Here is a 12,251-nt window from a genome sequence, read left to right on the forward strand (position 1 = left end):
TTAAAGGAAAACAATTTTATAAGGCAATGAAGATGAATATTATTATTAAACGGAAATAATTTATAAGGAAATGAAGATCAATCAATAAAAGGAGAATATTATTATTAAAAGAAAATTACATTATAAGGAATATTAATATTATTATGTATTTTATTTTATTTTTTTTAAAAAAAAGTTTGAATTGGGATCAATCGTGGACACTGGAATAGTGAAATGTAATTTGTAAAATAAATTGAAAATTTTTAATATTTTACCAATATATATTCTTTAAACGAAAATAATTTATAAGGCAATGAAGACCGATCAATAAAAGGAAAATATTATTATTAAAAGAAAATTATATTATGAGGAATATTAATATTAATATTATTATGTATTTTTATTTTTATTTTTAAAATATTATTGTATATTATTATAAAGAATGTAGCTTCAATAAAGAAAAATACCATATTAAATATTTAATATTATTAGTATGTATTTTTATTTTGGATCATTTGCATCAAATAAATTCTAAAAAAAAAAAATTTAAAAACTAATTTAAAAAAAAAAAAGTTTGAACCGGGATCAATCGTGCATACTGGAATAATGAAATGTAATTTGTAAAATAAATTGAAGATTTTTAATATTTTACCAATATATATTCTTTAAAAAAAGTTTAATATTATTAAAGGAAAACAATTTTATAAGGCAATGAAGATGAATATTATTATTAAACGGAAATAATTTATAAGGAAATGAAGATCAATCAATAAAAGGAGAATATTATTATTAAAAGAAAATTATATTATAAGGAATATTAATATTATTATGTATTTTATTTTATTTTTTTAAAAAAAAAAGTTTGAATTGGGATCAATCGTGCACACTGGAATAGTGAAATGTAATTTGTAAAATAAATTGAAAATTTTTAATATTTTACCAATATATATTCTTTAAACGAAAATAATTTATAAGGCAATGAAGACCGATCAATAAAAGGAAAATATTATTATTAAAAGAAAATTATAATATGAGGAATATTAATATTATTATGTATTTTTATTTTTAAAATATTATTGTATATTATTATAAAGAATGTAGCTTCAATAAAGAAAAATACCATATTAAATATTTAATATTATTAGTATGTATTTTTATTTTGGATCATTTGCATCAAATAAATTCTAAAAAACAAATTTAAAAAAAACTAATTTAAAAAAAAAAAGTTTGAACCGGGATCAATCGTGCATACTGGAATAATGATTGTAAAATAAATTGAAGATTTTTAATATTTTACCAATACATATTCTTTAAAAAAAAGTTTAATATTATTAAAGGAAAACAATTTTATAAGGCAATGAAGATGAATATTATTATTAAACGGAAATAATTTATAAGGAAATGAAGATCAATCAATAAAAGGAGAATATTATTATGAAAAGAAAATTATATTATAAGGAATATTAATATTATTATGTATTTTATTTTATTTTATTTTTTAAAAAAGTTTGAATTGGGATCAATCGTGCACACTGGAATAGTGAAATGTAATTTGTAAAATAAATTGAAATTTTTTAATATTTTACCAATATATATTCTTTAAACGAAAATAATTTATAAGGCAATTAAGACCGATCAATAAAAGGAAAATATTATTATTAAAAGAAAATTATATTATGAGGCATATTAATATTATTATGTATTTTTATTTTTAAAATATTATTGTGTATTATTATAAAGAATGTAGCTTCAATAAAGAAAAATACCATATTAAATATTTAATATTATTAGTATGTATTTTTATTTTGGATCATTTGCATCAAATAAATTCTAAAAAAAAAAATTAAAAAAACTAATTTAAAAAAAAAAAGTTTGAACCAGGATCAATCGTGCATACTGGAATAATGAAATGTAATTTGTAAAATGAATTGAAGATTTTTAATATTTTACCAATATATATTCTTTAAAAAAAAGTTTAAAAGTTGAGCCCCATTTCTGAGTTTTCTTTGGGCCTAAAAAAATTCAGGCTGACCCTATCATGTAGGCCTGGATCATTCTGGTCCATGAGACTGTGAGTATAAACACAAGAAGTCAAACTACATTTGGTTGTTTAGTAGAGAGCGTGAGGACCTAAACAAGACAACTAACGGATGCTTGAAATATTAATCGACAATTAAATATCCTATTGAGACACATTTAAGAGAATGTTATGAAATTCCTTAGAAAATTGACACAACACAACAATCATTCAGTGGAAATGAGGTAAGGGACTCAACCAAAACACCATATGGAAAAGATTGCAAGAAGTTTCTAGATACAAATCCACTTTAACAAAGAACCAGAAGAATAGATTGAATTGCACAACTCGAGAATTTAATCATTAGGGTTTTGAATCATTTGCATCAAATAAATTCTAAAAAAAACTAATTGAAAAAAATAATTAAAAAAAAAAAAAACTCCTTGAAAATTCATTGGAATAGTGCCTGTTCTAATCAAAAGTGAAAGCAGATACTTTGATAAACCTAGTTTGTAAATCCTTCAATATGTCTTCAGACAAACAGTTGGAATCAAATTCTGTTTGAATCACAATTTCAGCTTCTTTTTAGGCCGTTTCACTACAGCATCTGCAATGTCCTTTGATGACTGCAACAGAAAAACATTAAAGACTAAGCAAATGTTACAATTTTGATTTGACTAGCATGAAATGGTCAATGGCAACAAACCTTTTTTTTTTTTTTCCTTTATCTTTCTTTTTCTTCTTCTTCTTGTGTTTCTTTGACTCAATTTTTTCACCTCCATCTTCCAAAGTATTCTATCATATTTTCAACCAATTAGGAAGAAAAATAGGTCATAGAAACACACCGGTTTATTGAAGCTTTTCCAAAAATGATTACAGGAACACAAAAATAAACCACCTCATAGTCGCCAAAAGAGTCTACATGTCGAACTATTCTTCCTGAATGTGAAGCCCCACATGTTATAGAAAGAACATTAGATTTTATTGCTGATTGCAATATGAGAAATACTATAGAGATATATGTAACATCCCAGATATCATTAATGCGAGTAGATCAATCACATACGAGCAGGAAAGGTGTCACGACCCAAACCCGGCCCTATGGGTTTAGCACCGTAACCGGCCAGTAATCCGAGATTACCGAAGGCCTGCTTAACAGTAATACAGTAAAACAGAGTACAGGGCCTGGCGGAAGCCAATACAGTAATTAAACAATGTCCAATGAGCTGTGACAGTCAGTATGCCAAAAAGATTTTTCATGCATTCATACATAAACAGTACAGAACAGTATGTACAATATTGACATCCATTCAAACTAGGGACTCAACCCTACATAACAGTACAGTAACATACAGTCTATACAGAACGGTAAAACGGTACAGAAGGGGGAATTCTTAAAACACCCCTAAGCCTTAGCAGGTAGACTCGGAACCTCGCGGTGAGGCACAAAGGCTGGCTTGACAAAACTGGAGTAACCCTGACGCCTCTAGCTGTGGTCTGGTGCCTGAACACCTACATATATATATGAGCAGTGAGCTAAAGCCCAGTGAATAACATAAAGCGTAAAGGGGTTTAGAATAAATGTCCTTACAGTAATGAAAACAGTTCATTTCAATCAGTAATTCAGTGGCTCAGTACAGTAAACAGTCATATGTGGTACATCCATTAGCATAACAGTAACAGTAGGTCTTAAAAGACCGAACAGTAATGATGGCCATCAGTCAGTAAACAGTAGTGGTTCCACAAGGAAACCGACAGAGATCTCTGTAACAGTAACAGTAACAATAAACCGTAGGTACTAAGGATGCCACAGTACAGTTCAGAAATAAAGGACATACATTCATTCAGTAAATAATACCAGTTCAGTAAACAGTTCAGTTCAGTATTCAAAAGATAATCAGTTGAACATATCTTTACACAATTGTTACTCACACAGTTCGGGCTACAGTATGCTAGAGCGTGTTTCTCCAGTCGCCAACCCTACACAGTTAACAGATTGAACACACTAAGCTACACAGTTGGGAAATCTCATAACTTAAACCCTAATTTGCCTTGGTGTGTTCTACATCGATATCCTCATCAAGATGTCTTAAACTAGGCCTAAGAATGCCTAGGATGGGATGAGGATGCAAAAATACACTTAGAAAACATTTTCAGAAATTTCAGTGAAACAGGGTCCCGCTCGAGCGCAGGTTTCCCCGCTCGAGCGTACAGGCAAACAAAGGTCCCCGCTCGAGCGTGTCATCCAGTCCTCCGCTCGAGCGCCCAATACTCCGCTCGAGCGGACTGTTCTACAGTGCAAGATGCTGGAAGCTCGATTTTACCGCTCGAGCGGCACTAACCCCGCTCGAGCGGACGACTGAAATCTGGAAATCCCAGATTCGAGCTCCAGGTTCAAAACCAAGCTTAGATGCATAAAATTCGATCCTCTTGGGCCAATTTTCTGGAAAACTCTTTTAAACACATAGAATAACATATTTCAAAACTCAATTTAGGAAATCAAAGCCCAAGGGTGTTTAATTCAAACCCAATTTCCAACCATTTTCCAAGAACAATCCTCAAACATGACATGCATGACCTTAAATCATTTTTAAAGCTTCAATGCTGTTTCAAAAGAGCTCAAACCTTCAAAAACAAGATGAACTCATGGAGTATGACCAAAAGATGGACATGCATGTGAGGTATTATGAACTACAACCTCAAAACTTCAAGAATGGCAACATGCATGCAACAATTAAGCTTCAATTCAACCACAATGAACCAAAACATGACTAAGAAGACAATGGAGCTACCTTTAGTCTTGTATTTCAAGAAGGGAGCTCAAATATGCAATCACTTCAACAATTCTTCAATTACCAAGCAATTTACCAGCAAAATCAACAAGAACAATTCTCTCTCTCTCTAACTCTCCTCTCTTGGTCGGCAAAAGCAAGAAATGAGCTGAGAAAAATGTTTGATTCAAGCATACCAAGGCTCTAACATGTTATAATAAGGGCTCACTAACAATGGCAAAACGGTAATTAAGTCCAACTCTTCAATTAGTTTATTTTAATCTAATTTAATCATACCTAAACAGTTTTCAGGTAAATATACCGTAAAATCACATTAATTATGAGGGTCACGGAACATCAGTCGATTTCTAATTCGGCCGCCGATAAGGCCTTCAATTAGCAGTTTAAACATACAAACAGGAACAGATAGTCAAACAGTCAAACAGATAGAACACAATTTAACACACACATACTCAGTCAATTCGATTCCAGTTTTCAGTCAGTCAGTTCAGTACCTTCGGTAGTTCAATTATCAGTCAAAATCAGTCTCGGTTAACAGTAATTAGCGGTTAATCAGTCATTAATCGGTAAACAGTATGAGGGTTGTTACAAAAGGCAACCATCATCATAACGTAATAGATGAAGTATAAAACAAGTGAAATTATGAGAATGCATTCAAGTAAATATATATTGTATCAAGGATTTTGTCCAGAATTGATCAAATTGAATACTCATTATTTCCACACACAATGTACAGAGAGAACCAGTTGCCGCACTGCCAAACCTCCATACAAACACCAAATGATAAGAAGGGAAGAGATCAAGCACCCACCAACAAATACAACCACATCCCAGTAGATTGATAGTCTCGGAGTGAACACTGGCTGGTAAGCCCACCTAGAACCAATTAGGTATAGTACCAATTGTAAATACAAATAAATGCGAGTACAATACTACTTTGTCAAATAGGGATAAAAACACTAAACTTTTGTAAGTCATTATCAGGATAAGACAAACCAAAATTTGGAGAAAAAATCTGTTAATGCTTACTATAGTTAGCTGTTAGAATTCCAACTCTAACAAGAAATTAGATTACAGATATCTTCTTTTAACTATTCTGCATATATTCATCTGAATTATGAAAATACCAGCTACTTGAATATGGACAAGAATAAAAAAGAAACAAAAGTCAAAATCAATGAGATTAGTAAATCACTATTATACCAAGTCTAAACCATATAATCCAACAGGAAAGACTCTTCGAAGAAAAATTAGGTCATGAGTTGGGTCATGTATATAAGGCTTATAAGTCATGAATTTGATCTACATTGCACATAAGGAAAAAAAGGGGTGTCCACAAACTTGACTAGGTTTAACTAGGTCCATAGCCTAGTTCGAGAATAAAGGAATTTAACACCATTGGGAAAAAAAACTACAAGATATAACTGGTAATTACTTGCATTTACAATATCCTTTGCATTTTTGACAGCCCGTTCAACAAGTTTGGGCTTTATAGAAACCAATCCATTAGGCTCTTGAAGTTTTCTTTCAAGGAACTTCACCAAAGCCGTAGCCTTGTTTGTTGTCAATGGCCCACCGGGGTGAGGTAACCTACAGAAAAAGCATCATATTGTGAACAAAAGGCTTAAATTTCAAGTGATTTTTTTTATATAAAATTATACAAGTTATAGATTAATGGAGAATTCAGTAGGGAATTTCTTCTTATTTAGGTTATTGAGTTGGGTACTTGGAAATTTGAGGAGGGGATGAAAAAATAAGAATTGGGTTGTGCCATATTAATCAAATAAATATTATGCGAAAACATACAATAACCGACATGATACTCGAACAATATGCTTGATCTATTCCGTCTAATTGGGGGCAAAGTCTGAATTTTCAATTCAACACTCTTTCTCATGAAATTCACCTAAGATACAATAATAGTCTCATAATTCAAGGTAGAGAGTTCTAAGTTTTGGTATGAATTAGTGAAAGGGATCAAAGAATGAATTCAGATTAGTCTGAGAGGTTGCAATGAGAGAGTAGTTGAGTAGGGTACTTGGAAATTTGAGGAGGGGATGAAAAAAATAAAAATTGGGTTGTACCATATTAATAAAACTCAATGCGAAAACATCCAATAACCCACATGATATTTTTGAGAGGGAGTTTTTTTAGTATGTCTGCATGTTCTTTAAATTTTCATCTATTCATGCTGCAAGATAATCTTGTCATATGTCTATTACTTTCATATACCCTTGTGGCAATATTAGTTGTTTTGCAGACTGTGGCACTAATAACTATTTTTTAGATGATAGCACTAATAGCATCTTGATTGGTTGTTATGGGTTAGGGTGATTAGGATTTTATTTGTTAGGTGTGTTCTGTCACGGAATTGTCAAAGGGGGAGATTGTTAGGTTTTTGTAACTGGCAATTCCGTTTGACAAAACTTTTTTCAATTATAATTTTATTCGCTCTTATATTTCAATGAGGATGTGAGTATTTAGTTGTGAATCCAATCTGAGTTGTGCCTATGCAGAGTAGCTTGTGATCTTGATCCTTTCATTTTTTGCCACTTCGCTGAAGCAAAAAGCAAAAATACTGTCGAAGTTATTTGACCGCTTGAGCAGTCATTTGTGCGTTCCAGCAAAGAAAAGAATCCCTCAGTACTTTTACAAAGCACCTAAATTTCTAGGAAGAAAGTTTTACTGCTCGAGTGGTGAATGTTGCGCTCGAACGGTCAGCCTATATGTTTTGCACCACCTTTACTCACACCGCTTGAGTGGTGAAGTGTGCTCTCAAGCGATCTTCGTGATCTAATTTTCTATAAAGTGAGCTATTTGTTATTTTTAGGGTTTGAGCCGTCCAGATTTTCAAAGAGGAAGAAAAAACAAAGTATTTTATATTGGATGGTGCTTTAAGAGTGCTTTCTTGATGATTTAAGACTAATCAATGGATCTGTAGGTTTTGTGTGTTTTCTTTAATTCACAAATGAGAGAGTTGTTCTTCGATGAATTTCAGAGAATTTGGGCCTGAAATTTTGGTAGATTCCGGAGTGGCTCGCCGTCGTGAATTCGATATCCGCATTGTAGATTCAACGTTGGGCAAGCCAATTCTGAGGTGAAGACGGTAGTGGAAGAGGCATATTGGAGTTGGTTAAATTCAGTTGTGGATTCGCTAGATAATTGAGGATCCACATATGTAGTTCCTTTTTATTTTCTTAGTGGATTGTTTTGTGACTTTGGCCCGTAATTTTTTTTATCACAATTTGAGGCACTCCAATTGTGATTTTTCCACATTAAATCGGTGTGTTGATTTGTTTTTGATTATTTAATTGGGATTGTTCTTCGTTATTTAAAAGTGAAACGTAATCACAAATCAATATCTCAGGGATTTTAATTTTTTCAATATTCAAACAGTATGCTTTATCTATTCCATCTAATTAGGGTAAAGTCAGAATTTGCAGTTCAAGACTCAGTAAAATTCTCATGAAAGTCATCGAAGATACAATAATAGTCTCATAATTCCATGAACAGGGAGTGAAAGAGATTGCAAAATGAATTCAGATTAGTCTGAGAGGTTGTAATGATGATTAATAAACTAAATTGATATTTTTTTTTTTTAACTAAAGATTTATAAGAAAGTAGTTGAGTTGGGTACTTGGAAATTTGAGGAGGGGATGAAAAAAAAAAGAATTGGGTTGTGCCATATTAATCAAATACAAAGCAAAAACATACAGTAACCCACCAGATATTTAAGCAATATGCTTAATCTATTCCATCTGATTGGGGGTAAAGTCTAAATTTTCAGTTCAATCAAGACCCAGTAAAATTCTCATGAAATTCATCAAAAATACAATAATAGTCTCATAATTCCATGAGTAGAGAGTGAAACAGATTGTTGAATGAATTCAGATTAGTCTTATAAGTTGCAATAACAATTAATTAATAAACTAAATAGATTTTTTGAAAAAAAAAACTAAAGATATAAGAGAGAGAGAAAGAGAGAGAGAGACCTGGGATTGGGTTTGGATCGGGAAGAAGAGGAAGCAAGAGGAAGATGAGCGAATTTGCTACCACGAAGAGCCCTTCTTTCTTCATCCGTGAGTCCCTCCATGTTTCTCTCTCTCTCTCTCTCTCTCTTCACCATTGCCTCTGTTACGGCGCATCTACAAGAAGTTTATGAAACAGTTCTTCCTAACATGACGACATCGTATTAACCTGCCTGCTCTAGGGGTGAGCAGCGGATATATCGATCCGCCAAAACCGACCGAACTGAACTGATCCGGAGCATTTTGGATGCGTGATGACGAGCTGATGGTTACGGATTGATTTTCTCCAATCCGCCAATTTGGCGGACAGATGGCGGATTTGAGGTTCCTTTGGCCGCAACCAAACCGCCAAACCGCGAGCACTCTTAGTAATTTATAAGACTTTATGTTTTCAATTTTTTTAAATATTTTGTTTGTGTTTTCAATTGAAAAAGAGTTTAAATATTCTATTGAAAAAAAGTTTTCAACTTGAATATATTTTTTGAATTAAAAAAAATAAACGTATTATTTATCTATATTTTTTGGTTTTTAAATCTAACTCTAAAAGTAATAAATAGAAAATATGATATATGCTGGTTGGTTTTTGTTTTCAAAAACATATATAAATATAACAATATAGAGACATACAATCTCTACTACTTCTCTGTTCATGGTTTTGGTGGTTTGAATTATTTTTATATTTTAAGAACCACATATTGTAATACTTTATGTAGATGAGGCATGTTGTGATTGTAATATGTAAATGAGGCATGCAATGATTGTGATATTCTAAAATTTCAAACTTTCTTTCTTTGAATGAGGCATATAGTAATTGTAATACTTTTTTAAGTCATTGACTGTAATACTTTTTTTTTTTTTTTTTTGAGGAAGTGCACAAGTTGAACTATGTTAAAAATTTATAAAATTTTAAACCGCCAAACCGAATTGCATCCATCCGCCAAACCACCAATCTGCTCAATCCACATCCACCGGATTGGCGGATGGATGCGGATTGATTTTCTCCAATCCGCCAATTTGGCGGACGGATGGCGGATTGGAGGTTTCATGGCCGCAACCGACCCGCCCCCACCCCTAGCCTGCTCTGAGAACAGGCTATTAGCTAAAATATGAGATTAAAAAGGAGTTAATTATCTAAAAGTTTTATTTATAAATGTTATGACAGCTCAGGTCTTATCTAAGATTTTTTGAAATAATAAGTCCTATTCAGTAAACTGATAATATTATTAGTTTTTTCTAATTTTTAAAACTAAGAATATTATCAATTTTATATAATAATATTCCACATAATTGTTTTACTAACTAATGAAAAAAATAAAGCATGAGATTAAATATTTTTGCTTGTCTACTAATTAGTTTGATTCAACTATCTAATAAAATCGAAAACATAGTTTTTTTCAGTTTTAAAACTGAGAACATTATCAATTTTCTCTTTTTTTTCTTTTTTTCTTTTTTTTTTTTTTCCAGTTTTGCACATCAATGTTTTATCATCATGCTCCTTTATAGACATAAAATTTGCAGTTTTGCACAAAAAAATAATTTAGATTTTTCAATTTTTCAAAAAAAAAAAGTTTTTGTTTTCAGAAAACACTTTTCAGAAAATTCTATTTTTTTATTTTCTGTATTTTTTTGTTTTCAATGAATTCTTTTAATATTTTAAATAATTTTTTTAATTTTTAGACACCTAATATAAATACACTTAAAAAGTATAATATTTGTGGAAATTTTTTTTAAAAAATTCACTAAATACCAAAAATACAAAAAATAAATAAAATGAAAATTCATTACATTTTCATATTTTTGTATACTTATTAATTTTTAAAAATATTTTTTCACAAGTATTTTACTATTTAGATATACCTAAGTAAAGTGCATCTAGAAGAATAAAAGAATTACTTAAATTTTTAAAAATATTCATTAGAAACAAAAAAAAAAACACACACACACACACACACACAAATCAAAAAACTAAATTTTTTCAAAAAACTGAAACCAAACACACTCTTAGTTTTTTTTTTTTTTTTGCATATAATTTTTTTTTAGTTTTTTTCAATTTTAAAGTTGATGTTTCAAAATTTTGAAAATTAAAATAAATATCAAATCATCATGTTCTTTGATAAATAATCATAAATGATGAACAATTATTGTTTGAATGGCAATTCTAACTATTAAAAGTTTAATGGAACTTGAAGGTCCAAAAAATCTTAATTATGACTTAATGAAGTATAAGTTCATAAATTAAGATTTGTGTGTAAATGCCCCTAAAAAAATTAGTATATTTGGAATGACTTTTTAAATTAATATTAAAAAAAAGTGTAAAAAGTAAAGAGAAAATCGAATTTTTGACTTTTTTATATAATTTATTAACTTTTAATTTTTAGCTAGGGTTCGTTTGTAAAGAACTATTTTAGCCTGACTCTTTGACTTTTTGCCTAATTTAGCTAGGCCAAATTAGCTACATTTGGAAGAATTTTTAAACTTTTTTTTTTTATATAGAAAAAAAAAAAAAAAAAAAGTGAAATGATTATAGTTTGAATGTAACATTTTACTTTATTGACTTATTTAGTTTATTTTGTCTTTTCGTAATTTTTTAGTCCCAACTAAAAGCCAATCCATTTGCCAAATAGGAGTTAAAATTTAAAGTTGCCAAATGAGGATAAATTTTAAAGTTGCCAAATTTTAAATTTAGTTAAAATTTTGATAAAACTTAGATCTAATTTATTCATCAAATTTTTAATAATTATTTTTACTTAAATTTGAAAAAATTATTAACAGATGATGGATTGAAAATTAATTTTTTTTTCATTGAATTTGTTAAATATGGTTTTTAGATGGGTTAGGTATTTTTAAAAATATTTGATGAAAATTTTGATTTACACACTTGGAAAAGTGAGCTATATATCAAATCGTGCTTTTAATTTAAATTGTTGAATAAATTTGATGAAATATATATATATATATATATATAAAGAATTGGAGATGTTGCAAGAATAAAATAAAATAATTATCTTATTACATTCTCACATTTAATTTATTAAAAAATTATTAAATAAAATAATCATTATAGTCCAATTTTGTCAACTGACAACGAATTCCACATGGCATTGAAACTTTCCCGTTGAATTTTAATTTTGCCTCATAAAGTATTACATTTCCCCACAATTATGTCTTCTGGTTAGCAATCAATTAAACCATATTGACACAATTTGAATATTTTAATTATCAAATTGTAGAAAAAAAATTAAAGTTTAAAATGGAATTTAATCAATACTTTAGATAATGCAAATGTAATTTAACAAACTCTTGGAACTCGATTCCTTAAAATAAAAAAAAATAAAAAAAAAAGTAAATCTCATATATAAAATTTAAAACTCATCTAGTTCAAAAATAAAATACTTGTACTAATTAATCGTACATATTTTTAATTGTTACTCAAAA

This window comes from Camellia sinensis, chromosome 6 (assembly GCF_055761805.1).
Source record: "Camellia sinensis isolate YWXY chromosome 6, ASM5576180v1, whole genome shotgun sequence".
Classification (NCBI taxonomy): Eukaryota; Viridiplantae; Streptophyta; class Magnoliopsida; order Ericales; family Theaceae; genus Camellia; species Camellia sinensis.